Source organism: Pocillopora verrucosa, chromosome 4, assembly GCF_036669915.1.
Source record: "Pocillopora verrucosa isolate sample1 chromosome 4, ASM3666991v2, whole genome shotgun sequence".
Taxonomy (NCBI): Eukaryota; Metazoa; Cnidaria; class Anthozoa; order Scleractinia; family Pocilloporidae; genus Pocillopora; species Pocillopora verrucosa.
In genome coordinates this window covers 14,994,906-15,007,189 of record NC_089315.1, presented here as the reverse complement: position 1 = coordinate 15,007,189, position 12,284 = coordinate 14,994,906, and the positions used below count along the sequence as shown (strand labels likewise).

The 12,284-nt window shown below is 37.2% G+C and overlaps 1 protein-coding gene across 5 annotated transcripts in view; it reads right to left on the bottom strand.

Moving 5' to 3' along the window:
• The window catches only part of LOC131790229 (transmembrane GTPase fzo-like), a 104,127-nt gene extending 92,853 nt beyond the window's left edge, over positions 1-11,274 (bottom strand). For 3 of the 5 annotated variants that reach the window (XM_066166198.1, XM_066166197.1, XM_066166199.1), the window contains exons 1-2: positions 9,794-11,270; positions 9,216-9,260 (exon numbers count right to left, since the gene is read on the bottom strand). The gene's annotated coding sequence lies outside the window, so the exon portion shown is untranslated. Of the gene's footprint in view, positions 1-9,215; positions 9,261-9,793 lie in introns of all 5 variants that reach the window. The other 2 variants (XR_010717422.1, XM_066166194.1) reach the window with 2 other exon arrangements.
• Positions 11,275-12,284: the final 1,010 nt, after the last annotated feature.

Here is a 12,284-nt window from a genome sequence, read left to right as displayed (position 1 = left end):
CGTTTACCAAACAGAGAGAGAAACACGACAGAAACCTCCGTCACTTGCTCAGTAAGAGGTCTCCTGTTAATTCAGGCTCATCTCTGAAAGATAAATGGGTCATGAACCTTTCCTCCAAGGAGTTATCCGCGCTGGAACGGAGTGGTTTAGAGAAGGGTCTGAAGTTTGCTATTGCTTCTCGCAAAATACCGACTGCCGAAATTGTCGCCGCTGTTGAGGAGAGTATCTCTCAACTCGACGACGATCGTAGGCATTTGGTAAGAGCAGAAGTAAGTAGCAGGCGCGCTAAACCTCCTCCCAAAAACATTCAAAAGGATGTTTTCAATGCGCTTATAGCTCTAGAAAAAGGATCCGGACAGGCTCGTATTATCTGCTGACAAGGGTAATTGTGTTGTGGTTATGGACAAACAGCAATATCACGACAAAGCTTTGTCTCTGCTTAATGACAAGAGTACGTATGCTGTCTTAAACTCTGATCCTACCAGTAAAACTCAAAGAAAGTTAAACAAAATGTTGCTTGATTTGAAAAAAGCTGGTAGAATTAGTGACTCTACGTACAAAATGTTATACAGTAGTGACGGCTTATGTCCACGTTTTTATGGCTTACCTAAAACTCATAAACCGGGAATTCCTTTGAGACCATTGTCTCTTTTGTTAATTCTCCGACTTCTGCAATTTCTGGTTATCTTACGAGAATTTTGTCGCCTGTTGTTGGGAATACTGATTACACTGTCAAAAATTCCTGCGAATTTGCGGAAATCATAAGAGATAAAACTCTTGACGCTTGTGAAGAATTAGTATCTTTCGACGTTGTTTCGCTCTTCACCAAAATCCCAGTTGACCTTGCCGTTAAGGTTGCAGAGGAAAGACTCAGAGAAGATGCTTCCCTAGGACAAAGAACTTCTTTGCCTGTGGAGGATATTATTCATCTGCTGTCTTTTTGCCTCAAAACCACGCAATTTACATATAACGGCAGATACTATCAACAAGTTTTTGGTACAGCGATGGGTTCGCCTGTCTCTGCTGTCATTGCTAACATGGTAATGGAAGACGTGGAACAAAGGGCCTCAGCCACTTCACCGGTTAAACCCTTTTTCTGGAAATGATATGTCGATGATGTTATTTCTGCGGTATCCGGAAATGAAGCGGAGCGCCTCTTGTCGCATTTAAATTCAGTAGAGCCGTCGATCCAATTCACCCTTGAGCGTGAAAAGGATAGACATTACCCTTTCTTGATTTAAATGTGTCCAGAGGGGTTCAAGGTAATTTAGAGACAAGTTTCTACTGTAAACCCACCCACACCGACAAATACCTCGCTTTCGATTCTCACCACCCTATTTGCCATAAAAAGTCTGTAGCCAAAACTTTACTCAGGAGGGCTGACTGTCTATCATCTTCACTCGATTCGAAGGCTGAGGAGAGGAAATATGTTTCCAATGTTCTAAAGGCAAATGGCTATACAAAAACTTTTCTCCGTAACTGCCAAAAACCAGTTACAAATAGTAACGCTATTGATGAAAGGGAACCAGTGACTGGCTTTGCTGTTATTCCTTACATACAGGGTGTTACTGAACCCATCAAGAGAATTTTGAATAGCCACAACGTTAAAGTTGCTCAAAAACCTTTTCAGACTTTGGGGCATATTTTCGCCAAACCTAAGGATCCTGTCACGAAAGAACAACGAACCGACGCCATTTATTCTATTCCTTGCAATGACTGTGACAACGAATACATCGGACAGACCAAACGCCAGTTTGGTACACGGTTAAAAGAGCACCAAAAAGCGGTTTTTCGGAATTAATGTATTCTGTAAAAAAAATTGAATTCAAGGAGTGTAACACTACAATTTAGAGTGCAGAAAAGTAAAATGTGGAGCAAAACATGGTAACAATTGAGTGAAGTCAACTAAGTGAGCAAGCTGTACCTCTAGCCAGTGGTATTTTATAAGCCCCTTAAAATCTTACCAGGTAGAGGTACAATGTAATTATACTCTTGTAAAAGTGATTTCAAGGGTGTAAGACTAAATTCGAGTGCAGAAAAGTGAAATGTGGTGTAAACCGTAATAAAAATTGGGTAAAGTTGACTAAGTATGCAAGCTGTACCCTGTAGTATTTTATTATAAATAAGACCCTTCAGATCAGCTGGAGGTATATGACCAAATAAAAATAAATAAATTTTAAAGTATTCTTGAAAAAATGAGCGTAAGACTAAATCAAAGTGCTCTGTGAGCAAACTCGTGAATTGACACATGATTTTTTAGACTATGTTTAATGTTATCTGGTTTAGGGAATTTTGTGGTTGATTGTCATATCTAGAGTACGAACAGTAGTTCAGTGTTCGCTAATGTAGCAAAGAAACAAAGTAACGTTGGGATAAGAAGGCATTACAATTGAAATGATCATGCTATTACATTTGACAAGGTGGATGATGTCATGTGTTTTAAACGTCTATCATTTTTGTTTCTGGTTCAAAAGAAAAGGTTGGAAGTAAATGTGGGTGAAAAATGAAATTTACTGTCTTTCGTTGTAAATATAAGGAATTCAAGGCAATACTGTCTTAATGAAAACATTAACGATTCCCTTTTTATCAAATGAGACAAACGGGAACGAGTTTTGAGTGATATAACTAAGCCAAGCCTGCCACCGTCATTTTGGATCTCCGCCTGGGTAGATTTAAGTCACGTGCTAGGCAACGTATAATCAATAACAAGATAGAATTTCATTTCAGGCCTATTTATCAATTTTGTGGTGTGTAACTTTCGCACTGTATGTATGTTGAATCTTCAAATTGTCTTGAAACTTATAAGAAAATTGTTCTTTAAAAATTCATTGAAAATCGGTAGCTAAAATTGTTTGTTTAGTTGTTATTTGATTTTCGTGTTAACTTGTTATTTAGGTAGTCGCCGGCATCTTTTGTTGCTTCACACAGGAAAAACACACGCGACGAAACGATCAATTTTGTCCTCAATCTCACGCCATAACAGAAGAAGCTTTTGAACATCTGTAAACTCCGAGCGCTTCGCAGTAAGGGATATTTTCAATGAATCTTCGTATTGTGTTCAAGTTCAAGGATTGTAAATTACAATTTTATGAAAAACGAAGGTTGTTCTGTTATTTCAGTGCGAATCCTTGCATGCCTGCCAGTCGCTGGCGCCGCTTGTTGAAACTAAAACGAAAAAAAAAAACTCTTTTAAGATTATCATTGGCTTCTTTTTCACCCCACCACTATTCTTAGCAGCAAAGGTCGCCATTTCGTCTGTTTATTGCTCGCCAAAAACTATCAAATGCACTCAAAAGCCTAAAATCTAAAAAAAGTTTAGAGGAATCGACCAATCGAGCGAGCGAGCGAGCGAATGTCATTCCCCACATCATATCTATAACTCGCTCTTGCGCATGCGCGCAATTCACGAGTTAAAAAGGAGTGTAAGACTAATGTGGAGTGCACAAAAAGTGAAATGTGAAGCAACCAGCCGCTTTCTCTTCGTTAAACATCTCGAGGCGTACTTAATAATCGGGTTATGATGAACATCCTTGCGATAGGATGATTTTCCCAATGCTGGAAAGCGAAGAACCGATCTCTGAAATTGACATTCATCACATTTTGCAAGAAACTTCCGAACTGTGATCGTTCGGGGTCCTGCCAATTTGAGCTCACAAGCATGCTAAAGCACATAGTTAGAGTAGATGATTGTTGCTTACAGTTTTGGAATTCAAAAACAGCATTTGAGAATTCACGAGTCCGTTTCCGTAAACTTCCTGGATATAATCTTTTCAATTCATCGTTTTACAATCTCAGAATTTCATTAGTGACTATGAACGATAAATTCGTATCAGCACTAACATTAAGGCACATTTCGAGAAGCTTTTTTCACACAATCAGTTTACAATTCATGAACCATTTTTGTAGCTTGCTTGGATATTTTGAATAAATTGAGTCACACACTCGTAATTTCAGCAGTAATTAAGAACGATAAATCCGTATATGAAGCACATGTGAAGGACATTTTAAACTTTCCATACGATTTTAGGAAACCATACTTAATTTTAAAAAATATTGACCCTCGATAACTTAGCCTGGCATGGTTCGTTGATTACTTTATTATTTTGTGGCCTCAAAAGCGCGGCTTATTACTCTAGGGGTACTGAACTTGATATATTTGATACGCAAGGCACCTTCTATGGTAAAGAATAGATAAAATGGCTTTTACGACCGTATATTGCATATGCATGTATGTAGAAAACTGTATAAAATAATACTATCGTAGCTGTATTCAGAAGCAAAAACATGTTGGAAATATGCTTCTGCTTTATTTAATTGTGATGGGTTTCTTTTTACGTAACGTGTATCCATTCCTTTAATTTCCTCCCTAACCAGTCCGCAAATAATTAGGTTTTATGTTTTAATTAAAGTGTGAGAGGATAAAACAGAGGTGTTACAGAGTCCTCTTTTTGAATTGAGGTGAGCAGATCAGTAAACTAGTTGATGTCATATGCTTCTCCTGAATCTTTAATGTTATTTCTCTGTTTTTTGTTTGTTTGTTTTTTAGCAAAACCATAGCCTCTTTCACATCAATGTGTGCCAGCTAATTTTTTTTTTTAATTGAGCATTTTTTTTAAATTCGATATCAAAGTTTTTGCATTTACTATCCTAAAACTCATAAATGGCATTGCTTTTTCATCATTTTAAAGAGGCAACTAAAATCTGAATCATGAAGTCAACTGAATTTCAATGAGTTTGAAAATTAATTACACACAAGAACACTGGAGTATAATGTTATATTTAGTTGCGTCTTTCTTGTACATATGACTATTTTATGTATCTTAAAATGGGGGATTTCATTATATTGTAATGATTAAAATGTACTAATGCTTACAAATGTAAAAAAAATGTGATGAAACTTTGATCTTATGAAACACTTAAAATGGAAAAACCTGTTGTTGGTAGCTTATCTCTTTAATGTTTAAATTTTCATGGGAATGCCTTTCTTTGAAACCGGAGATACAAAAATTTTCAAAGAAATAAGCTGTTTGCAAGTAATGTGATTCTTCTCAGACGTCAGCTGGCAAAAGTATAACATTTGATGTTTTCACATATAACATGTATGCCTTTTCACAGTGATAGTTTCCAAGTTTAAAAAAGTCTCTTTGCTTGCTAAAATTCTTAGTTCCTTTGCCCTGATAACCCAACCTCATCAAAACATTGGCAACAGGAGCCATTAGCAAATTAATGATACAAGCAAGCAAGCAAGCCTATTCCCACATACACCCTCCTCCTGTAACTTATTCTGAACATGCTGTTTCAAACATAGTGTATATGTCACAAATCTTTCATTTCCCTGGCTAATTATTTTTTAATGGTGCTTACAAGTTGTGGAAAATATTGGGTTGAAATATAATACAAAGATTTACCAGTAGATAGTCAAATGATCACTTTATGTACTTATTAATAAAATTTTTTGTTGTGTTTCATGTTAACATGTTGCAAAAACTCCAGTTTCAAATTCTCTCTATTTGTCAACATGGGATAAACCATTCAACCTCTTAAACATAGCCATTAACAACATTAACTCAACTATCAAACTGAAGAGAAAACTTGATTGACTTTGGGATTGATTTCTGTAATATACAAATGAATTTCAGGTATTGTCCAAAGTTTCATTCAAGTGCCTTCATGGTCGCATCTAAGTCTCTTTTCCTTTTTTTTAAGATTCTATTGTGATATTCTAGTTCTAGCTTGTCTTCCTTTAAACCAAACTTTCGCAGCGCAAGACAGATGTTGAACAAATTTCGTATTTTAGAAGATGATCAACAAATTCAGCTAAAAAGAATGCTGACTCAGGGGGCTGTTCCCACTCTGGACACTATTGTTTTATTCTGTTTGGCTGACATTTCGCAAGCGAAGAATGGTGAGATTCAAATTGCTGTTTATTTCACGCGTTTGAGATGTACTCATAATCCTTGTCTTTCCACATGACCACATTTGCGCTTTTCTTATCGTATGAAGATCTTACCAATTGTAGTGTCCACCGTATTTTGATAACAGAAATAAATCATTTGTAATTTAGGTCGAGCCCTTTTCTGAGCTGTCTGATGTCCTGAACAGTGCAAAACCTCTGCCGGATACTGGCATAAACACAAGCTCGAAGGAGCCGTGTATTCTCCGAAAATCCACCTCACGAGCCCTCAATCCCTCCCTGCCCTCAAGAAACTATCGTCTAGTTTTCAAGGCAATACAGCGTGCTAGCTCAGGGACTAATTCTACTCTCTCAAGGAAGGGGTTAGTTTCCGACTTATAAAGGTGACAGTCATCCAGCTTTCAATATTTGACCAACGTCACTATTTGTCACTTAGCTAGCGAGTCATGCCGAGTTTTGCGAAGCAGTTCCTGCATACTAAGTATGTACCTTCGGTTTGTTGATTCTTCCCTAAACGAATCGCTACCTAAACATTTCATACTTTCAAGTTGCGGTTAAGGTCGGCCAAAACAAAAACAAGATTGGTAATATAAAGATTATAAAGGACCCATTGTGTAAATTAGAATCACACTTAGAAAGACGAGTAAAGCGAAAATAGCCCTTGAATTTTGTTACATTACAACTGAATAAACAGAAAATTCGAGGAAGAAAGGGCGTGCCCAAATGCCATTCATATCAGTTAACTTATCATAAATTCAGGGCGGAAGGTGAAAAGTACAAGTTGTTTACGCCTTCAGTCACCTTACAGAAAAAGGTGTTGAACGAGCTAAATAAAAAATTTATGATTACCTACTCTACTTACAAAGACTGCCAAAGAAATACGAAATGATAACTAGCTTATAGTCAGTTTCTGGGATTAGGGTTTTTTTTAACTTAATTGCTTACGCTAGTATGCTATTTCCATTCCCTTTCCAACGCTTAAATAAGTTAAAAACACATCTGCAGAAAATTCTTGTTTAATGCCAATTTTGTCTTTTAACAACATTCCTTACCAGGTATTCAGGCACTATAGAATGAAGACAGAGTGCAATCCATTAGTCTCGTTCAGTAAACCGGTCGAATTTAACAATTCTGATGTTCAAATATCATTTCCAAATTTTATCCACTCAAATAGACCCAAATAGCAAGGCACGCTTGTATGAGATCGGCAGAGCCTCTCAAGAAAAGTGTTGGTTTTCAGCTTATAAAGGTGACAGTTATTCAGCTGTCAATATTTGACCAACGTCACTATTTGTCATTTAGCTGGCGAATCATGCCGAGTTACGTGGAACAGTTCCTGCATACTAAGTATGTACCTTCGGTTTGTTGATTCTTCCTAAAACGACTTTCCAACTAGAAATTTCATACTTTTGCGGTTTAGATCGGGCAAAACAAAAGCAAGTTTGGTAATATATAAATTATAAAGGGTCCATTGCGTAAATTAGAATTAAACTAAGACAAATAACCAAAGGGAAAATAGCCCTTGAAGTTTGTTACATTACAACTGAATAAACAGAAAATTCGAGGAAGAAAGGGCGTGCCCAAATGCCATTCATATCAGTTAACTTATCATAAATTCAGGGCGGAAGGTGAAAAGTACAAGTTGTTTACGCCTTCAGTCACGTTACAGAAAAAGGTGTTGAACTTTGTTCAAAGGGAAAATAGCCCTTGGAAGTTTGTTACATAACAACAGAATGGACAAGGACTTCAAGGAAGAAAGGGCGTGCCCAAGATAGCGACCCCAAAAGAAATAACTGCCGTTGATATATAAGTTAACTAATTGTAAATTCAGTCATGGTCATATGAATAGTTTACAGTAGCTCTCTCATTTGCTAGAAATGCTAAACTTCTCTAAAGCGAAATCATAGAACAGTTTTTCAAAATTAAGGAACATATTGAGCTCAACATCTCTAGAAATTAATCAAGTCCTTTTATCTCCAAGGCAAATTTACGACGGAAAAGAGAATGAAAGCTTGCCCGTAAGGTTTTAACTGATAATTGTAATAAAACATTATGCACAAAAGAAGGTCCATTCGTATCTGTAGTCTTGCTTTAGTGCACTTTTCAATACTAGCTACTTAAACAAATTTTTTTCAAAATTGTTGAGGTTTTCGATTCGTTTCGTTCAGTAAACAGGTCCAATCTACGCATTCTATAGAAATTGGGGTTTGATATTCGAATATCATTTCCTAATGGCACGCAGTCAAATAGACCCAAATAGCAAAGCGCGCTCGTATGAGATCGGCAGAGCATCTGCTGCCGGTAGTTTTATTTCGAAGAGTGAGAATCAACAATTCTTTAATTCTTCTCCTAATAATCATGCATTTATAACCGTATTCGGCAAAAGTCCTAATAGCAGCGCTAAATTTTGACTTCGAATGATCTCAAGCTCTTTCACAACAAAATGATCTCTTGGTAAAATTTTTGCTCAAAACGAAAACATCACTGCATTTTCAAAACTTACTTTAAACTAATTGTGGCACAGAATATGCTGGTCATATGAATAGTATACAGTAGCTCTCTCGTTTTTACGAATACTAAACTCCTCTAAAGCGAAATAATTGTGCATTTTCTAGATTTTAAGGAACATATCAAGCTCAAGATATCAAGGAATGAACCAATTCGTTTAATCTAAAACGCAAACTTACGACGAAAAAGAGAATGAAAGCTTGCCCGTGAGGTTTTAACTGAGGAATGGAATGAAGCATTTTCCATAAAAAAAGTCCATTCGTATCTGTAGTCTTGCTTTGGTGAAACTTTTTCATACTAGCCACTTAAGCAATTTTTAAGCAAAATTGTTGAGGTTTTCGATTCGTTTCGTTCAGTAAACAGGTCAAATTTAAGCATTGTATAGGAAGCAAAATGCGGGTTTGATATTCAAATATCATTTCCTAATGGCATGCAGTCAAATAGACCCAAATAGCAAGGTATACTCGTATGAGATCGGCAGAGCATCTACTGCCGGCAGTTTGACTTCGAAGAATGAGAATCAACAACTCTCTAATTATTGTCTTAATAATCGTGCATTTATAACTGTGTTAGGCAAAAGCCCTTATAGCAACACTGAAGTTTGAGTTCGCATAATCTCAAGCTCTCTCATAACAAAATGATCTCTCGATCAAAGTTTCGCTTAAAACGAAAATATTACCGCATTTTCAAAACTTACTCTAAACTAATTGTAGCACATAATATCCTGGTTAGATGAATAGCATACAGTAGCTCTCGTAATGCTAGACAACGCATGAGCTAAAGGAAGACATACCTGTATTATCCTGCTAAACTTTGTAGATTGGTAACGGAGACGTCTCTGAATAAGGAAAGAGGAGACGAACAGCTTAGCAAACTCAGACAATTTAGATCGTCCAGTTTTCAAGGTCTCGCCACGTATGCTTGCATAATCATTTCATTGCTGGTTTCAAGCTAATTGATTTTTCCACGAAACGAGCTATTTCGGTGTCTTGGAAATTATTGCGTGCTAAAAGCGAGATCATGAAGAATCATTTTTAGCGAAGAGCCACTACTAAGGGTCAGCATTCTCACCTTATAACTTTTAGAGATCTCTCCAATTTCAGTCACATCATTTAACAACAAACAGTCTCTCAAGTCATCTTCGCAGCTGCTATGTTTAGGAAGTCATGCAAACACTCCCCATCGAGAAAAAGCGATTGCTTTCCACCGATGAATATTCCTTACCAGGTATACCGGCCTTTGATTCAAGTTGAATCAATAGACACTTAGCTATTCCTCCCTCTCAAAACAAGAAAACATAAGATGCTAACTCTGTTTTCGAAATTGATTTTTGAGACGTGTCATCACAAAATGAGTCGGAGAACAACTTACCCAGGTTTTAAGCTTCCTTTAGAGCCTCCAACAGGATTTTTATAATTGATGATGTCTTTGTATGGTGCGCCTCTATAGCTCATTTATTTAGTACCCAGAACTCAATTAGTTTAAGGCCTGGGTCAGGAGGGTAAATTGCGTTACGAAAATAAACGGCTATATCTCCGCAAAATTACAGCCGATTGAGCTGAAACTTTCGAGGACGATGGTTTTCTGTACGATCTTTCATCGTAAGACCATAATGTTGACCACGAAGGTCACGTGTTGGATCATGTGATCTTAACGTCAATCAATAAGTTTTTATCGGAATTGGTAAGATATACACATGCACAAGTACAAAGATTAATTACAGCGATTCGTGAGCACTAATTTCCCATCAGACTTGGTTTTATTTGACAAACTAAGCGTTTAACGCCCTGAAAATACCTGATCAAATACATCACTGTACGTACGCAGAACCAGTTTGATCATTTCATGTTGTAACACTTCCTGCCACATTCTTCGAATCATCTTAAGCGGTAGCGAAATATCAACTCGCTTGATAAATAATCAAACATATTAGACAAGAAAGAAGTCAATTTTGAGCACCGAAACGCTTCACGACATTGGAAATTATTAACAACAAAATGCCGAAGCGGAAGTTTGTACACGGGTAGAGGGTGGTGGACTCAATGTCCGAACTTTCGCGGTTTGTTTACATCAAATGAAATCTAAAGCCTAAAAGGTGAATTAAGCGTTGACAAAGCTAACTCTTACGCATGCATCCGGCACCACTTTATTGTAGAACAGATATTAGTGAGCTTAATCTTCAAATACAACCCCTATGAATCCCGAGCGCTGCTTGACGATGGGCTGGGGTTTTCTGTGACGAAAATGTCACAAGCGCTGTCTAATGTTTGCTGTCTATCACCGAGTAAGACAACTTGAATTCATCTTGGCACAATCAATTTCCTGTTTGCATATTGTCACCTGATCTACGATCTGCATAACTGAAATGGTTTATTTGACATTTCCTTTCTCCGTACAAAATCACTAATAGTCTTACAAAAATTCATAGCAATGTTTTCAGCTTATAAATTCAAGGTTGTGTCCAATCTTAGTTGAAAGATATCGGAAAAGCCCAAATAGTTGCAATGTAGCTGTAGCTGTAAAACAAACAGTTTCATTTGGTATTCTTTGTGGAACTTTCGCTTTTATCCGTTATTACGGGAAGGGATTTGAAATCCTCAAATCGACCTTTTTGAGAGTTGACTCTGGGCATCGCCAGTCGTCTACAGAGGCGTTCACAAGCTATTAAATCTAATGGTAATTGCAATAAGTTGTTCCGCACACTCTACACATTACCGTAGTGGAAAGTTCAATCAGTTCCAAGGCGTTCTGCGTTGTTCAAAGAGAGGTTGATGATGTTCACTTATAAGATTATCGATACCTCAATGTTAATCGAATGAATTCCTTTTTAACGAGAAGCAATTCTTTTAAAAGTGTTAAAAGTGTTTTTTTTAACGCAGCTTTGTTGGAAGTACAAGCTTTTTCCAAAACGTGGACTCTTTCTGGGTTGAATCTTTTTTGGTTATGATAATTTTTGAGCAATTTCCGACCCTGCTGAATTTTTTTTAATGGGGCGCGACAGCCATAAAACGCCCTGTTACATAAAATGAAAGAGAATGCTTTTTGTCTTTCTAATCGAGTATCATGACATATTTACTAAACGCACTAATCGCAGTTAACCGACGCGCAATATTAAACTACGCGTAATATTAGACGACGTGTCATCATTCGATCTTAACGCCTGATGTAGACTATCAGTATTATTGCAGCCAAAAAGATGGGTATAATGTTTTTTAGAATATAAAAGACTTGAAGAAATCGACGTTTAGCCACACATCCAAGCACAAGATTTTCACAAGATATTCGTTGATGACAGAAATGACGAAATCAACCCTTCTGGGTGGAGTGGTAAAGGAAGTTAAAAGAAACATGAAGTTCCCGGTAAGAGAAATTCCAGGAACCCGAAAGGGCACGCCAAACAACTAAAGTGGCTCACTTCAAATTGCACGCTTCTTATTTCAAAAGCACACAAGGCCTATAGAGTTCAAACTAGAAGTAGTGTATGTTATTCTTCGGACAAGTTGCACAAAAATAACAGTCCAAAAATTTGATATTATTTACTTTCCTTATTTAGCTATATCCCGTAAGCAGTGGCTAAACCCTCTCATAACGTGTAAAAAAACCGTTACTGTTTGTAACTGTGTAACTTCCACATCGAATTATGAAAGTACTCACGAGACAGCAATACACATTACGCAAGTCAGGTGACTAGGAACATGAGGAGGTCGAGCTTAAGCTCACGAGACAGCAATACACATTACGCAAGTCAGGTGACTAGGAACATGAGGAGGTCGAGCTTAAGCTCGACCTCCTCATGTTCCTAGTCACCTGACTTGCGTAATGTGTATTGCTGTCTCGTGAGTACTTTCATAATTCGATGTGG